The sequence below is a fragment of the Canis lupus genome, chromosome 5 (genome assembly GCF_011100685.1).
Source record: "Canis lupus familiaris isolate Mischka breed German Shepherd chromosome 5, alternate assembly UU_Cfam_GSD_1.0, whole genome shotgun sequence".
NCBI lineage: Eukaryota > Metazoa > Chordata > Mammalia > Carnivora > Canidae > Canis > Canis lupus.
Window position 1 is genome coordinate 13,450,903 of NC_049226.1, and position 16,336 is coordinate 13,467,238.

Here is a 16,336-nt window from a genome sequence, read left to right on the forward strand (position 1 = left end):
TGTATCCTGAACACTTGGCACAATGTTTGACACACAGGGGCACTCGGAAATATTAGTCAAAGGAATTGATTCAACAACCAAGTGTTGAGTACTGACTATGAACTGGGTGTTAGGGATACAGTCATCAGGAAGTGATGAGGCACCCCCTCAAGGAGCTCAGAGTCTTGAAGAGGAGGGCAATTAGGGACCTACGGTCTGGTAAGTGCTTTGGTGGATCGGTAACAGCATCCTGAAGCACATGATCTGGGGAGGGAATCCCTGGGAAGAGGTGGCATCTCCGCCAAGACCTCCGGGAGAGTGGGAGTATCTGAGAGAAGGAAGAGCTGTTCCAGGCATATGTGGAGGTCTGGAGGTGAGAGAGACTACAGAACGTTCTACAAACTATCTTATCATAGGTCAGTAGGGCTAGAGTATAAAGCATGAGATGTCACCAAGGAGCAAAGGATAAAGGTGGGGAAATTAGGATAGATCAGGCCATTCCTCCAGTCGTGCAATCAATGAGCACATAGGACCTTCTCTCCATGATGTACTGTGTAAGCTGGCTGGGCCACAGTGCTGTACAAGACATACAGTCGCTGCCCCTACGGAGAAGAAAAAGAGTAAACACAAGAAATACTTTAAAAATGTGGTAGGGGCTACGAACAAAACTAATCAGAGCATAGACAAAAATAACAGGTGTAGGGAAACCTTGATGTGAGAGCGATGTGAGACCCAAGGATGGACAAGCACTGGCCATGGGAAAAGCAAGTGGAGAGGCTCCACACAGAGGGGACAGTATGTGCAAATCTCCTGGGGGCAGGAAAGAGCGTGGCCTGTCCAAGGGCTGACAGGGCTATGACAGTGAAACACAGCCTGAGGAAGAAGAATATCAGTTAGGATAGGGTTGATTAAAGCAATGGAAAGTCTTCCTTTTTTTTTTTTTTTTTTTTAAGAATTTGGAAAGTGCTGACACGTTGTGTTTTGACGACAGACAGACAGACAGGCAGACAGAAAAGAATTTGGAAAGTCTTCCTAAAAGTGATCAGGACCCTAAAGACATCTATTATCCCACTCAAGGGAGATGGTCGATCACAGGGTGGATTCAGCCATGTGTCTGAGGACCTGCCTCCCCTCCACTGCCACCCTCAGCATTTGCAGTGTCTCCCCTCACGGTGTCCCAGACCACATCCTCACCCAACATCAGTAAAGCAGAAGGGTGCCATGGAGGCATCACCCCCATGCACAACTCTCTCATGAGGGCGGTACATCTCTCCTACATGTGGCCAGTAGACTTTTCATTAAGTCCCAAGGCACAGGACAATCACACGCTCCCCCTGAAACCAAGCACTGGCAATGGAGTCATGGCATTACCATGATTATAGCTCAGATCCACCATGATCACCTCCTGGAGTGGAGGTGGAGGGGAGAAGACTCATCTTCCCTGAAAATATGACTCTCACAAAAAATTCCCCCCAGTCTGAACAGAATCAGGCTTCTGCTACAATGGAAGATGGGAGGAAGGGTTGTTGGGAGGACCACCAAACGAGAAGAGTGTGCCAGCTGGATAATTTCATGGATGGGCCAGATCATACAGAGCCTTAAAAGGCACAGCAAGGAGTTATTCATTACCTTTACGACCACTGAAGGGTTCTAAGCCGAGGAGTAACATGAAACATCTTACGTTTTTGGTGGCTCTGACGGCGCGCGGGACCCCGAGCCGCTTCCTGGCCAGTGTCCTCTACAACGGGCTGGGCCGGTACGTGCAGCAGTTGCAGCGTCTCAGCTTTAACCTCAGCCGCGATGCGCCCTCGTCCCGCGGTGCCAGGGAGTTCGTGGAACGGGAGGTGGCCGACTCCGCGCGACGGAACCGGGGGTCGTAATATACGTGAAGTCGAGGCCGCGCTGTGTGCCCAGAGTAGTGGCCGAATACCTTAATGGGGCAGTGCCAAGGAGAGCATCCACTGCAAGTCAGTCGAGGAGACTGCGACGCTGGTGCAGAAGCTGGCGAACCAGTCGGGCCTGGATGTGATCCGCGTCCGCAAGCCCTTCCACACTGACAGTCCTAGCGTCCAGGGCCAGTGGCACCCCTTCACCAACAAACCGACAACGTTGGGTGGGCTACGCCCGCGAGAAGTCCAGGATGCTGCGCTAGCCCAGGCGCAAGTGCCGTAAAGAGTTGCCCCACCAACCACAATCTCGGGCTCTGGACTCTTACCTCAGTGGAAGTGGTTCTTCCTCTTTCAGAGGAATTCCAAGCCTACGCAGGCAGATGGAGCCCCCCAAAAGAGACACTGACGCCAAAGCTTTTGCTTGGGATAAAGAAGAGCTCTTCATTGCTCAGGAGGAGGGGCAGTGACTTTGTTAATCTCCTAATTCTTCCCTGTTTGACATCCCTGAAATCTGACCATTCAAGGATATTGCAGGCATTTATTTCTGAAATCCAGATTGATAAGACTGATCTCAAATCCTGGTGAGGGGTTTCAAGGTTGGCTTCAGAAGAGCCCCCAATGCCCTCTTTCTACAACCATTGAGCTTGAGAGCTAGCTAGCCCCTTATACTGTGCTGTGAACCTGGCATTAGGATGACCATTTTATAGCTGTGTGAGTGTTTAGATTAGAAAAGGTTAATAAACTTGCCCAAGGTTACACTTGAGGTCTTCAAAAAAAAAAGAAACATCTTATGTTTTTAAAAATGCTGAGCTATGGGATGTCTGGGTGGCTCAGCGGTTGAGCATCTGCTTTTGGCTCAGTGTGTGATCCCGGTGTCCCGGGATCGAGTCCCACATCAGACTTCCTGCATGGAGCCTGCTACTCCCTCTGCCTGTCTCTGCCCTCCCCTCTCTCTCTTTGTGTGTCTCTCATGAATAAATAAATAAAATCTTTTTAAAATAAATAAAATAATAAAATAAAATAAAATAAATAAAATAAAATAAAAATGCTGAGCTATGTGAAGACCAGAAAGCAAAAGTGGAAGTAGAGAGACCAATCAGAAGGCTACTGTCCTATGTCAGGAAAGAGATGATGGCGGCCTACACTCATGGGTGGCAGGACAGATGGAGAGACAAGTACAGATCTGAGACATATGAAGGAGGTACACAGGCAGGACTTGAGATGTGAGGTGAGACAGGAGAAATCAGGAATGACTCCCAGGTTTCTGGCCTTGCAAATTGGTAGATGCCATTTACCAAGATGGCAAAGATTTAGGGAGACACAGATTTGGGAAAAGAAACCAAGAGTTTGCACTGTTGGTGTTTTATATGTATACACACACACATATACGTACACACACATATATATATACACATACATACACATATGTTTGCAATACCTGCAGGACATTCAGATGGAAAATTCAAGTACATAGAATTGCAAGATGAGAGATCGAGAGAAATCTGGAAGTCATCACTATATAGATGGTATTTAAAGCCTGGTAATCGGTGAGCTCACCTAGCAAGAAAAGAGAGCATAGAAATGAGAAGAGAGAAGAAAGCCAGAGGCCAACTCTTGGGACATTCAATATTTAGACAAGAATAAGGGAGGAATAAGCAGAAGGGGTGGAAAGGGAGCCAGAAGAGTGCCATGTCCAGAGCCTGGAGAAAGTGTCTCCAAGCAGAAGAGGGTGTTGAATGCTGTTGACAAGTCAAGATGAGCAGTGTCCATGGGACTGAGCCATGTGAAAGCTACCAGTGGCTTCTATGAGCAGTGGGGTGGCATGGACAGAGGCCAGACTGAAGGGGGCAGGAGAATGACTGGGAGGTGAAGGAGTGGGGGGCCAAGTGCACCCACAACTCTTCTCAGTTGCTGGGCCAGAAAAAGGAGCAGAGCTGGAGCAGACAGCAGGAGAAGAGGCAGTGGCAGACTTTTCAGTGATGACCAATGAGAGAACATGCCAGTGCATCCTGGGCCGATCCTGGGGGGAGGTGGGCAACAAGGTGACAAGGTGGGTTCCAGCTGTCCCATGGGGGGACCAGCCCTCGGAGCTCCAGCAAGGATGTCTGAACACCACCGCACACAGGCTTGCAGATCGGGGTGGAGTGATGAGGGCGCCCATCCCAGGCCTTCCATGTCCTCCTCTAGCTCCAGGATGAGGTGCTGAGCTCAGCCCGGGGGTATGGGGGTGAGCAGGGAGGTGGGAAGTGATAGAAGAGAAGAAAGGAAGCCTTGGGGAACAGAAAGGGAGTCTACTAGAGAAACAGCATTGGATAGAAAATCCTAAAAGGCCGTGAACTAAATTCTGATTTTCAGCTGGGCCATCTCCCCCCACAGCTCCCGGAACATAGCTCTGAGCAGGGGATCAATCGGGGAAGTGGTGCAGGGTTCATTGTTAAAGAGCAACAGGTGCATTTCTGTAGGAATTCCTGGCAACCATCTCTGGAAGGGTGTATGGGGCCATGTTTTGGCGAGCCAGACAGCATTTCCCCCAGGGCTTACATACAATTTCTGAGATGCTTCATCTAAAGGATGCTTCATGCTTCAGATGCTTCATGCTAAAGGATGTGTAATTGGCACCCGTTCTCAAGCTTGAACATAAAGTTTCCCTGTCCCTAAAGTCCCTCTGTCAAGTACTTAATGACCTGTAAACCATTTACATAAACTAAAAGAGCTCTAATTTTAAAGAATCTAGCAGCAAATCCTTCTATAAAGTGATTTTTTTTTTTTTTTTTGTAATGCAAACGGCCTTGATCTAGAGGGTTTTCCTAAAGAGAGGCCTACCTGCATTCCTGGAGCTCTGGTGGTCAGAGCAAGCACAGGTGGCTTGTACCGAGATCTTTTATTTCCTGGGACATTGACACACATCTGCTCAAATTAATTACTCTTCCAAGATCTCTCCCCTGACTCATCTGATGGGAACAGGGAGCTCCTGTGCTGGCAAATACAGATGAGGAAGGGGAGCTCCGAGGGGGGGCCAGAACAGAACGTAGAACTCAGCAAAATGGAAGTATCAGCACTTTGCTGGCACCAAACATGTGTCTGTGAGCATCAATCCAGAGGTGAACAGCAGGACCACATGGGACAAACACCGGGGGGAGCTGCTATTGTCCTGACCAAGAGAACTTCGGTGGCTGTGGAGGGGAGGGTGGGAGGAGCAGAAGGGAGCAGGGGTACCCCTTGATTATCTGGGGTTCACCCTTCCAACACGTTCTTAGCCTGAAACCCTGATGGGATCAGTGCTCTGGCTACAATGAGAGACATCAAGAAGAGTGGGAGGTGACAAGGAGTTGCACAGCCGTGTGTAGGGAAGGCAGCTGGAGGATGGCCCTCAGGATACATTATCTCCCCTGCCAGCAAGGGGCACAGTCATGCCCAGGCCCGCCTGCTAGAGCCCAGCTGTAGGCCCAGGAAGAGGGGTGAGAGAGCCCAGGCCCCAGATATGGCTGGATCCTCCAAGGGGGGGGGGGGGGTGACTTGCCTCAGTTTATCCCTCCAGACAAGAAGGAAGCACAATAAAAAGCCAGACCTCATGTGATTTAAACCCAAACGCACCATCTCTTGGCAGTAACCATCATGATCTGTGACTGTCTCAAGCCTCAGATCAGGGTCAGGGGACAGAGCCAGGAAAGGGAGGACTAATTGAGGCAAGGCCCTTAGAAGCTCCTTAATCTCCCAATATCTTCATTTAACCCACCTATAAAATAAAGATAGCAGTACCCACCTCAGGGACTGCTGAAAGAATCAACAATGTACGTAAATCACCCAGCAGGTGCCTGGCATTGGTGAGCACTCCCCAAATGAGGGTTAGACGGAGCCCGGAGAAAGGGACCCTGTGGCATGAAGGGCCTAAGATCCCACTGACATGGGTCACTGAGGCATGCATGAGTCACTGTATGGCCAGACTTGGAGTTCCCGAGAAGAGACCCAAATCCAACTCAAGGGAAGGAACAAAGCGTATTTATGCATCCAGTATCACTCTACAAGTGAACTGAGTGCCGCTTATATTTCAAGCCTTGTGCACAGCCTAGAAAAACAGCAGAGAGAGAGAGAGAGAGAGAGAGAGAGAGAGAGAGAGAGAGAGAGAGAACCGCCCAGCAGGTGGCAGCTGGACATGCCGGTGCAGGGAATCAGTACTAAAAGTTCACCTGGGACCAGAGACCCCAGGCACCAGGCTGACCCACACAGCCAAACGCCCCTTTCCAGGAGGACAGCAGAGCCTGCAAAACTATTTCATTCTATTTCCCTGAGAAAGATAAAGTCTTGAGGCTGTGAGGAAATGTTCTACAGAGGCAGGGTGAACTCGAGAACTGGGGTTCTAGGGCCTATGGGTAAGGGCCGGCCAGCTGAAAGGAAGCAGAGGCAGGGTGAGGGGCAGGTGCCGGGGTAGAGTTGAAACACTAAAGAGAAAGAAGAAAAAGCCGATGGGAAATAATCCTTCCTGGATGAAAAGAGCACTGAGGCCTCCTTGGCCTTGGTATAGGTATGTAACTTGAGTTGGCAAGACGCATCACTAAGAAAGACCAGGGTCTCAGATTCTGGCCTCAGGGGCTTAGGTAGACGGACCTTTGAGGCCCCTTCCTTCTCCACCCTTCAAGAGTGAAGGAGAAGTAGCCTTTACGTGTGAAAATGCCAGCCGCCCAGGCAGGGCTGTGTATGGGTCCCTCTGGCCCTTTTGGCTATCAATACCTTTTAAATATATATTACAAGAGACAAATGTGCTCTGCCCTGCTGAGGACAGCTGTTATTGTGGACAGAGGGGCAAGGCAGGCGGGGGGGGGGGGGGGGGGGGGGTAGTAAGAGGCCCAAGGGGGTCCTCTTTAGGAAGGGTCATGTTTTGTTTTCTGAGATCCCCCTGCAGGCAGGGAGTGCAAACAGGAACCGCTCCCAAAGCTAAAGGGTCAAAGGCTCAATGCCTTTGTGCATTTTTCAAACATTCTGAGCTCTATCTTCCAGCAGCTGCATCTAATTCAAAAGGCTCAAGAGAATGAGACACGGATAGCCAGCACTGAGAAAGTTCCAGTGACTGAGCCAATAGGCGTTCCTGAGACTTTATCTTGGGCCCAAAGCAGTGTCTCCAATCTTTCAAGGCTTCCCTAGACAGGTCTTCACTATTTAGAAGATGGCCAAAGGTAGGATTTTTGAGCTCTGCTAGGAAGAGGCCAGGCACTGCATGCCTACAGCCTGCAAACTGTTTGGTTTGGCCTGGGCCATGAGTTAAAATGACAGAGTACAGTGGCTCTCCCAGACCAGCAGTGTAACCATTACCTGGGAACTTGATAAAAATGCAAATTTTTCTGACTCTCTACTGAATCAGAAACTCGGGGTGGGACCCAGCAATCTGTGTTTTCGCCAGCCTTCCACATGATGAGAACCAATGAAGTAGCATAACCAGACAGGGGTCATTCCGAGGCCCAAATACAAGCTGTTTAACAAGTTTTGCCTCCCGCTTGGGCTGCTTGTTGCATTTCTATTACCAGCCAGCTGGGCCCCCGACTGTGTCCGTCTCTAGTGACCCTTGGCAGAGAAGGTAGTGCCAAATTGAGCAAAAGCTCTTGGTGACCAAATGCCCATCAGTGGATAAATGGGTAAACAAAACGCAGTATATACACACAATGGAATATTATTCGGCTTTTAAAAGGGAAGAACTTGAAGGCATTATACTAAATAAAATAAGCCAGATACAAAAGGGCAAATATCATATGATTTCACTTCTTTGAGGTAGCTTCTATGTCAAATTTATAGAGACAGAACAGAATGGTGACTCCAGGGGTTGGGGGAGAGAGGAACAGAGAGTTAGTATCTAATGGCTACAGAGTTTCAGGTTGGAAAGGTGAAAAATTCTAGAGATGAATAGCAGTGATGGTTGCATAGCAAGACCTCTCTGAATCATCTACCCATATCTCCCTGTTATTTCCAGAATAAAGTCCTAACTTCCTTCAGTTTTGTTTTTTAATTGGGGTAAAAAATACATTATCATAAAACTTACCATCTTACCCATTTGGGGCACACAGTTCAGTAGCATTGGGTACATTTACATTGTTGTGAAACAGATCTCCAGAACTTTTTCTTCTTGCAGAACTGAAACTCTATAACCCACCAAACAACTCCCTTTTGCCCCCTTCTCCCCAGCCCTGAGTAACCACCATTCTACTTTATATAACTACGAACTTAACTATATACCTCATATGGGTGGAATCAGACCACATTTATCCTTTTATGACTGGTTTATTTCACTTAGCATAATGTCTTCAAGGCTCACTCATGTTGTAGCATGTGACGGAATCTTCTTCCTTTCTAAAGGCTGACTAATATTCTATTCTAGTATATGCTACATTTTGTTTATCCATCCATCCATCCTTCTACCTCCTGGCTATTGTGAATTGTGCTGCTATGCACACAGGTGTGCAGATACCTGTTCAGATCCTGCTTTCAATTATTTTTGGATGTATACCCGGAAGTGGGATTTCCAAATCATATAGTAATTCTACTCTTAATTTTCTGAGGAGTTGCCATATTGTGTTTCCACAATGGCTCAAGAGTGCACCACACAACTCTATATCCTTGTCAATACTTATTATTTCTATTTTTTTTCATAGTAGCCATCCCAATGAGTGTGAAGTGATATCTCAGTGTGTTTTGTTTTTTTTGTTTTTTTGTTTTAGATTTTATCTATTTATTCATGAGAGACATGGAGGGAGAGGCAGAGACAGGCAGAGGGAGAAGCAGACTCCATGCAGGAAGTCCCATGCAGGACTCCATCCTGGGACCCTGGGATCACACCCCGAGCCAAAGGCACCCCGAGTCAAAGCCCAACTGCTGAGCCACCCAGGGGTCCCTTACTGTGGTTTCGATTTGCACTTCTGATGATTAGTGATATCAAACATCCTTTGATATGCTTATTGGCCCTTTATTTATCTTTGGCGAAATGCCTATTCGAGTCTTTTGCCCATTTTTCAAACAGGTTGATTTTTTTTGTTGTTGAGTTGTAGTCCCAACCTTAACATGAAACACAAGGTCCTTCCAGACTTGGCCCAGCCAACCTTTCACTCTTATCTCCGACTATTCCCTACACAAGTGGTTCTCAACATAGGCAGGGGTGGGGGGGATGAGGATGGTGCTACTTTGCACACAGATGTCTGGCAAGTCTGGAGACATATTTGGTTGTCACAATCTGGGGACTGGAGGCCTTGGATATGACTGGCATCTAATAGAGACCAGAGATGCTGCTTAGTATCCTACAATGCCAGAGTAGCCCCCATAACAAAGAATCGTCTGACCCAAAATGTTGAGAACACTGCCCTGCACTATTCCCTGGCAACTCTTCCATTCATTATTCTAAACACTTTGCCCTTGGCTTACACCCTGACCTTCTGGCACACCTCCCAGGCCACCCTGCAGACTGGATCCTGCAAACCCCACTCCTGCTGTAAGGCCTTCCTTCCTCACTAGTCTAGTTAATTCACAGTAACTCCCTGGCTTCTGAAAACCTACTCAAGATTAGCCAGTAAAGACCTTGTATTATGCTTGCCGCCGCTTATACACAGTAGGTACCAGGTATGCAATTACTGATCAGTTGCCAGGCAGTAAGAAAGAGAACTGGCTGGCAGGGTGTTCACCTCACTCTAACATTCCAACACCAAGAATATCATACTCCAAGAAATGTATGCCCCATCGGACCCCAAATCCAGGCACTGAGAACCCTGAGGACCAGAAGCATACAGAGAACCCAATCTAAGCTATTTCACCTGGCTTCTGGCTATCCCCAAGAGCAGGCCAAGGCCAGCCACACACAAGCAGAGGTGGGTTCCAGACATGCGTCTTACTCACCTCCAGCTGCCTGCCCCTCTGAGTCTAAATGCCCATGGTCTGGGTGCTGAAGCTCACAATCAAAAGGTGATAAACTGAATTCGTGAAAACGATTTAGCAAACCCAGCAGCCAAGTGACTGCCAGAGGCTTTAATACAGAGTCCTGCAGAGCTGGAACAATTACGCCATATCAGTTTGGAATTAGTAAGATCTCTGAATAATGCAGCTGGTTGCTCCAACAGCAGCATCCTTGACCAACAAGACCACGCTCCAACCACTCAATTGGAAAGGCAGCTCACCAACCTTGGCAGCCTGTTCCCTCCCCCTGAAGACTCACCCAGTGCCACAGCTGACCAGTACCTGGCCAGGTAATCCAGCAGGCTAGACCGCACATTAGGTGGCTCTGCCTGTCTAAGCCAGCAGGCCAGCCTTGCAAGCAGGATCAAAGATGAATGAGCTGCACCTGAACTTCGATCCTGAGCAGCTCCTAACTAGCTCAGTAGACCAAGCACCCTGACACACCCATCCCTGCCTCGAACCCCATTTTGGAAAGATCAAGATAATAACTCCATATGTCTAATACTATGTGAAGCAATTCACATAGGCCATCCTATTAGACATCATTATCTCTATTTTGGGTGTCAGAGGCAAAGCAACTTCTCTCAGGTGACACAGGCACTAAATGGCAGAGCTAGGATTCAAACCTTGAGCCATCCGATCCAGAGCCATGTTGTTCTCCCCATGTGACATTGTAAGAATCCTTTTTCTGTATCAAAATGGCTCCATGGTTCCCTCCAACCACTCATCCCTGCCGGTGCTGCCTTCCCCGGGGGCCTCTCACCCCTGATTGTCAGTGTCATTACATTAGGCTTCTTTTCACTCCAGCTCCCATTATATCATCTCAGCCTGGCATTGTAAAGCAGCCCCATCATAAACATCAGCTTGATTATAAGCAGAGACTGTTGCCTCTAATAAATAAGCATGCGTAATGTATACAGAGGGAGAAAGAGACACCTCTATATTTTCAGTTTTGTAAAGACAAATCGCCTCGATTGTTTAATCAATAAAAATGCCTCTCTAACTCCTACTGTTATTACAAAGCAATTTCAGACAGAGTGAAAAAGAAGCATCACATCTGTATTCCTGTCAGGACAGACAGGGTCTGATTAGGGCGACAGATGAAGGATCGGACCCAACACCCGACCACTGAAGGCCTGTGTCTGGTCCCCCCTCGCTGCGGTGCCGGGGCAGAGGGGGAATGAACAAGTGTCTTGATTTCAACTGCACATCAGGTTTGGGGAAGTTCAAAGCACAGAGATTTAGATTCATCTAAATTGTGGGGTTTGATCCAATCAGGGATCCCTAGGGACAAACACATTCTCTGGGTCAGAGAAGGGCAGCCTGGCTGGCAGGGCACAAAGAGGGGGCACTAAAAGAGAAGTGCACTCATCCTAAATGTCCTCACTGTCACCTCCAACTTCCCATTCCTCCAACCACTGCCAAGTGTAGACAAAACCTTCTCATAGCCAACAACTCCTCCTCTCTGTCCTTCTCCTTTCCTGTCTCATGGCCTCCACTCCTCACCATGGCCCTGGTTATTTACGTAAACAAACATGTGAGGGCAGAGGAATGGTCACGACCGCACAGAAAGTCTATCATTGCTTCGCCCAATGTCTACACATGAAAGTTTAAACCCTTTTCTCTAAATAAGAGCTCTTCCTGAGTTGGCCTTGTCTTCTTCTAGACTCAACCCCCTCCCCATCCTCCCACCCAGGCATCTTCTCTCTGGCTGCTCCAAACTCTGCAGTTTCCTGAAGACCCTACACTTCACACTTCTACACCTGTGCACATTTGGATCCATCCCCTGAAATGCCATTCCCCAGGTCCTCTCTTGGCAAATTCCTACTTATTCATTAAGACCCACTCACTTGACCTCCTCTGAGGCCCTTCTGTGCTCCCCCTCCCTTACTCCTTGCCCCAGAACCCTGCCACCCCTTGCACAAAGCTCTATTGCTGCACTCAGCACATGGCACTCTAAGTGTTGGCTTACCTGTTTCAATGCACCAATGACTTGCAAAATGTGTATCTCCAGCCTTTACTTCTCCTGAACTCCAGACTCCTTTGTCAGCTGTCTCCTTGCCAAATGCTCTTATGCCTCATGGGCTTTTCCAAAACATAACTCCAAACTCCCAACTCCCAAACTGTTCTCCTCTATCTTCCCTCATCTTAGAAAATGGCACCATAATCCAACCAGATGCTTGAGCCAAAACTCAGTGAACCTTAATTCCTCTTTTTCCCTCCTGTTCCACATCCAAACATAAGTCCTATGAATCCTATCTCAAAAACATATCCAATATAAAAGTAATTCAGTGGAGGAAGAATAGTCTTTTCAACAAATGATCCTGAAATGATTGGATATCCATTTGCAAAACAAAACAAAAAACACCAAAAAAAAAAAAAGACAAACAGAAAAAAATCCTTAAACCATACCCCTCACCATTAAAAATAAATAAATAAATAAATAAATAAATAAGCTCAAAATGGATCGTGGCCCAAAATGTAAAATCTAAAATTACAAAATTTCTAGAAGAAAACATAGGAGGAAATATTTATGACCTTGAATCAGGCAGTGAGTACTCAGATACAATACCAAAGCACAATCCATAAAAGAAAAAACTGACAAATTAGACTTTATCAAATTAAGAACTTCTGCTCTTCAATGGCACTGTCAAAAGAATGAAAAGAATACGAAAGAGTTGAAAGCAAAGTCTCAAAGAGATATGCTTACAGCCAATTTTATAGCAGCATCATTCACAATAATCAAAAAGTATAAGCAAGGAGCGTCTGGGTGGCTCAGTCAAGTTAAGCATCCAACTCTTGGTTTTGGCTCAGGTCATGATCTCAGGGTCTTGAGATGGAGCCCCACGTCAGGATTCCACACTCAGCGGGAACTCTCCTTGAGATTCTTTCCCTCTCCCTCTCCCCCTGCTCTGCCCCCTTCTCTCTTGTGCCTGCATGCACTCTCTTTCTCAAATAAATAAGTAAAACTCTTAAAAAAATGTAAGCAAAACATATGTCCATTGACATATGAATGGATAAAAAAATGTGGCATATACATACACTGGAATATCATTCAGCCTTAAAAAGGAAGAAAATCTGTCCCATGTGATAACACAGATGAACCTTGAGGACTCTATCTTAAGTGAAATAAGCTAGTCACAAAAGGATAAATACTGTAGGATTCCACTTAATGAGCAGCCAAATTCAGAGAGGCAGAAAGAATGGTCGTTGCCAGGGCCTGGGGGAGCTGGGAATGGAGAGCTGTTGCTTAATGGGTGTAAGATTTCAGTTCTGAAAGATAAAAAGAGCTCTAGAGACTGGTTACACAATAATGTACATGTATTTAGTGCTATGGTACTGTACACTTAAAAATGGCTATGATACTAAATTTGTGTTATGTGTATTTTACTGTAATTAAAAAAAATAGAAACTACAAAATCTGGACCATCAAGATAAGATTCTCATAGAGGCTGTCTTCTGAAACCATTCTCTGAATGCCAACAGAGGAGTGGTCTGTGATAAAAGAATTATGTTTGCTTTAGTCTTTGTTCTATTTTCATGAATATCCTTGGTCTTGTGATTTAAGAGAGAGCAAGCCAGAGTGAGTGAGCATGAAAGGACAAGCCAGAGAGGGGAGAGAATATGTGCAAATCACATATCTGATAAAGAACTTACATCCAAAATATATAAAGAACTCTCAAAACTCAATAATAAGAAAACTAACAAACAATGCAAAAATGTACAAAAAACTTAAACAGATACTTCACCCAAGGAGATAGAGGAAAGGCAAAAAGGCAGATGAAAAGATACTGATACCATTAGTCCTTGGAGACATGAAAATTAAAACCACAATGAGATATCACTCACTATGTATCTATTAGAATGGAGGACAGAATTTTAATTTTTTTTTAAAAAAGGGCAATACCAAGTGTTGGCGAGCACTCGAGGCCACTAGAGCTCTCATACCTTGCTAGTGGGGATGCAAAATTGTACCGCAGAAAAACAGGGCTAACGAAGTGAAACATACATTGACCTGATGACCCAGCAATTCCACTCTTTGGTGACATGACCCTGGTGACATGAAAACTTAGTTCACATAAAAACCTGTACTCGATGGCTTACAGCAGCTTTACTTGAAATTGCCAAACATGGAAAACAGCCCAAACGTCCTTCAAGTGGTGAATGAATAAATTGGTATTTTCAAAGACTGGAATACTACCCAGCAATAAGGAGTGAGCTCCGCATTTCTGTGGCAGCATGGCTGGCTCTCAGATGGGCTGCGCTAAGTGAAAGGGACACATGGTACTAAGGTTCCAAAAGCCACAAACTATAGGATTCCATTTACGTGACTTTTCTTTAGAAAAGAGAAACCCATTGGAAAGATTAACGAGTTTGACAAACCTTTAGCTAGATGGACTAAGAGAAAGAGGGAAGACGAACTATTAAAATCATAATAAGGGATCCCTGGGTGGCGCAGCGGTTTGGCGCCTGCCTTTGGCCCAGGGCGCGATCCTGGAGACCCGGGATTGAATCCCACGTCGGGCTCCCGGAGCATGGAGCCTGCTTCTCCCTCTGCCTATGTCTCTCTCTCTCTCTCTCTGTGTGATTATCATAAATAAATAAAAAAAAAATTTTTTTTTTAAAATTAAAATCATAATAAAAGAGGCACATTACTGCTGATTCTACAGAAAAAAAAAAAAAGAAAAGAGAAACCCAGAGGGACAGAACCAGATCAGCGGTTGGCAGGGGTGGGCGGTGGGGGAGAGGCTGACAATGGGCATAGGGGAATTTGTGGGGTGACGGGAACGTCCCGTATCTTGTGTGGCGGTGGTCACACAGTGTGCGCACGCATCAAAATTCACAGAGCTTCGCACCACACGGTGAGTTTTAACGTATGCCAAGTGTACCTCAATAACACAAGGAGAGCACACATATCTGGATCCTGCCCAAGGGACATCTATCTGCCGCTGCCGGGGCTGCCCTGTGTGCAAGCCACCGTCAGCTCGCAGCCAGCCTGCTACGTCAGTTTTTCATTTTTCCTCCCCTAAAACGTATTCTTAAAGAGTAGTCAGAACTACTTTTTTAAAATATAAATCAGATTATGTCACTCCCTGCTTAAAACTCCGCTGTCTTCTCATCTCATTTGAGAGTAAAATCCGAATTCCTGCCCAGCCTGCAAGGCCGCGCCTGGAGCTCTGGCCTCCCCACACACCCTCCCCTTCATGTGCCACGAGCCAGCCACTCAGGCCACTTTCTATCTCTCGAGGACACCAAGCATGCCCCACGTGGGGGATTTTGCTCCAGCCTCATTCCCTTCACCAGGAAGGCTCTGCCCTGACCTCTGTGTGGAGGGCTCCTTCTGACCTTCCGGGTCCAAGCATTAAACTGTCACCTCCTCAGAAAGGTGCCCCATCGGGTCCCCTTAAAAAGCCCCCCACCTCACCCTGCACCCCCACACTTCATCCGTCCCAGGGTTTTCATTTCATCATGACACGTATCACATCCTGATCATCCTCACTCACCCCTGGTCATCCTTACTCCACTAGAGTGTCATCATGCCAGCCTTAGCCTCTTCGGAATCCTCCGTGCCAGGGCAGGGCCCGGCACACGGTAGGTACATCACAAATGCTGCTTGGGCCTACTGTTATCCTCAGGAAGGAGTCTGCCTCCGAGCCTTCCCGGCACTCACCTCGGGGTGGGAGGTAACCCAGACACAGGGCAGGCACAGCACTGCCCGCGGGATGTCCCGCCCTCACCCCCACTCTGGGTGGAATAGTAACCTGGAGCTTGCAATGGCCATTGAGTGGCAGAGCCAGGGCTCAAATCCAACCACTGGGGAGCTCGTGGCATTAGCAACCGTCCCCACCTTTCATTCTGAGTACCTGTGGAGATGGGCAAAGTTGAGCCACGCAAGAAAGGAATACATGGCAGGCCCCTAGGGACCTGCTGGCACGTTGGGCCCAGCCCCATGTCCTGCTGCGCAGCTCCCAAATGGTTCTCAGGTTCCAGAGGCTGCTTATACCAGGTTAGTAGTAAAAGCCAAGCATGTATCTGACACTGCATCAGGCACCTCTTTTACAGGAGGAAGGGAAGGTGGCTGACGTCAGCTCACTGGGTACCTGGTACGTCCCAGAAGTCCTGGCTGTGGTGCCTCATGAACACCCAAGACAACCCTGTGAGGCTGGCAATAGCACCCTCACTTTTATGTGACCTCAGAGAGGTCACACCCACTGTAAGAGGCAGAGCCTTCTGGAGTCCACATCTAGAGCTTTCCATCACATGCCTACGGGCAGCTCTAAACTCCCGCCTCTCTCTGGCTTCCTGGGCGTCTTTAATCCAGCGCACTGTCAGCCCGAGAGTGGAGGCGCGGACCAGGGAGCCCCAGAGGAATATGGGCTGTGCCCACCTCTGTCCCTCCATGTCCTCATTTCTAGGCTCCTGTGGGTGTAGACTCACAGACGAGACCAGCTTTGACCAAATGTCCCTGCCCTGGGGAAGGCAACCACTGCTCTTCTACTTCCCTGCTCCCGGCCTCATTTCTCTCCTTCTCCCCGTCTGCC

General features: G+C 47.5%; 1 protein-coding gene and 1 pseudogene across 6 annotated transcripts in view; one reads left to right on the plus strand and one right to left on the minus strand.

Annotated features, from left to right (window-relative positions):
- GRIK4 (glutamate ionotropic receptor kainate type subunit 4) overlaps positions 1-16,336 on the minus strand; it is a 422,971-nt gene that overhangs the window by 348,962 nt on the left and 57,673 nt on the right. The window lies entirely within an intron of this gene.
- LOC111095805 lies at positions 1,647-2,531 on the plus strand (annotated as a pseudogene).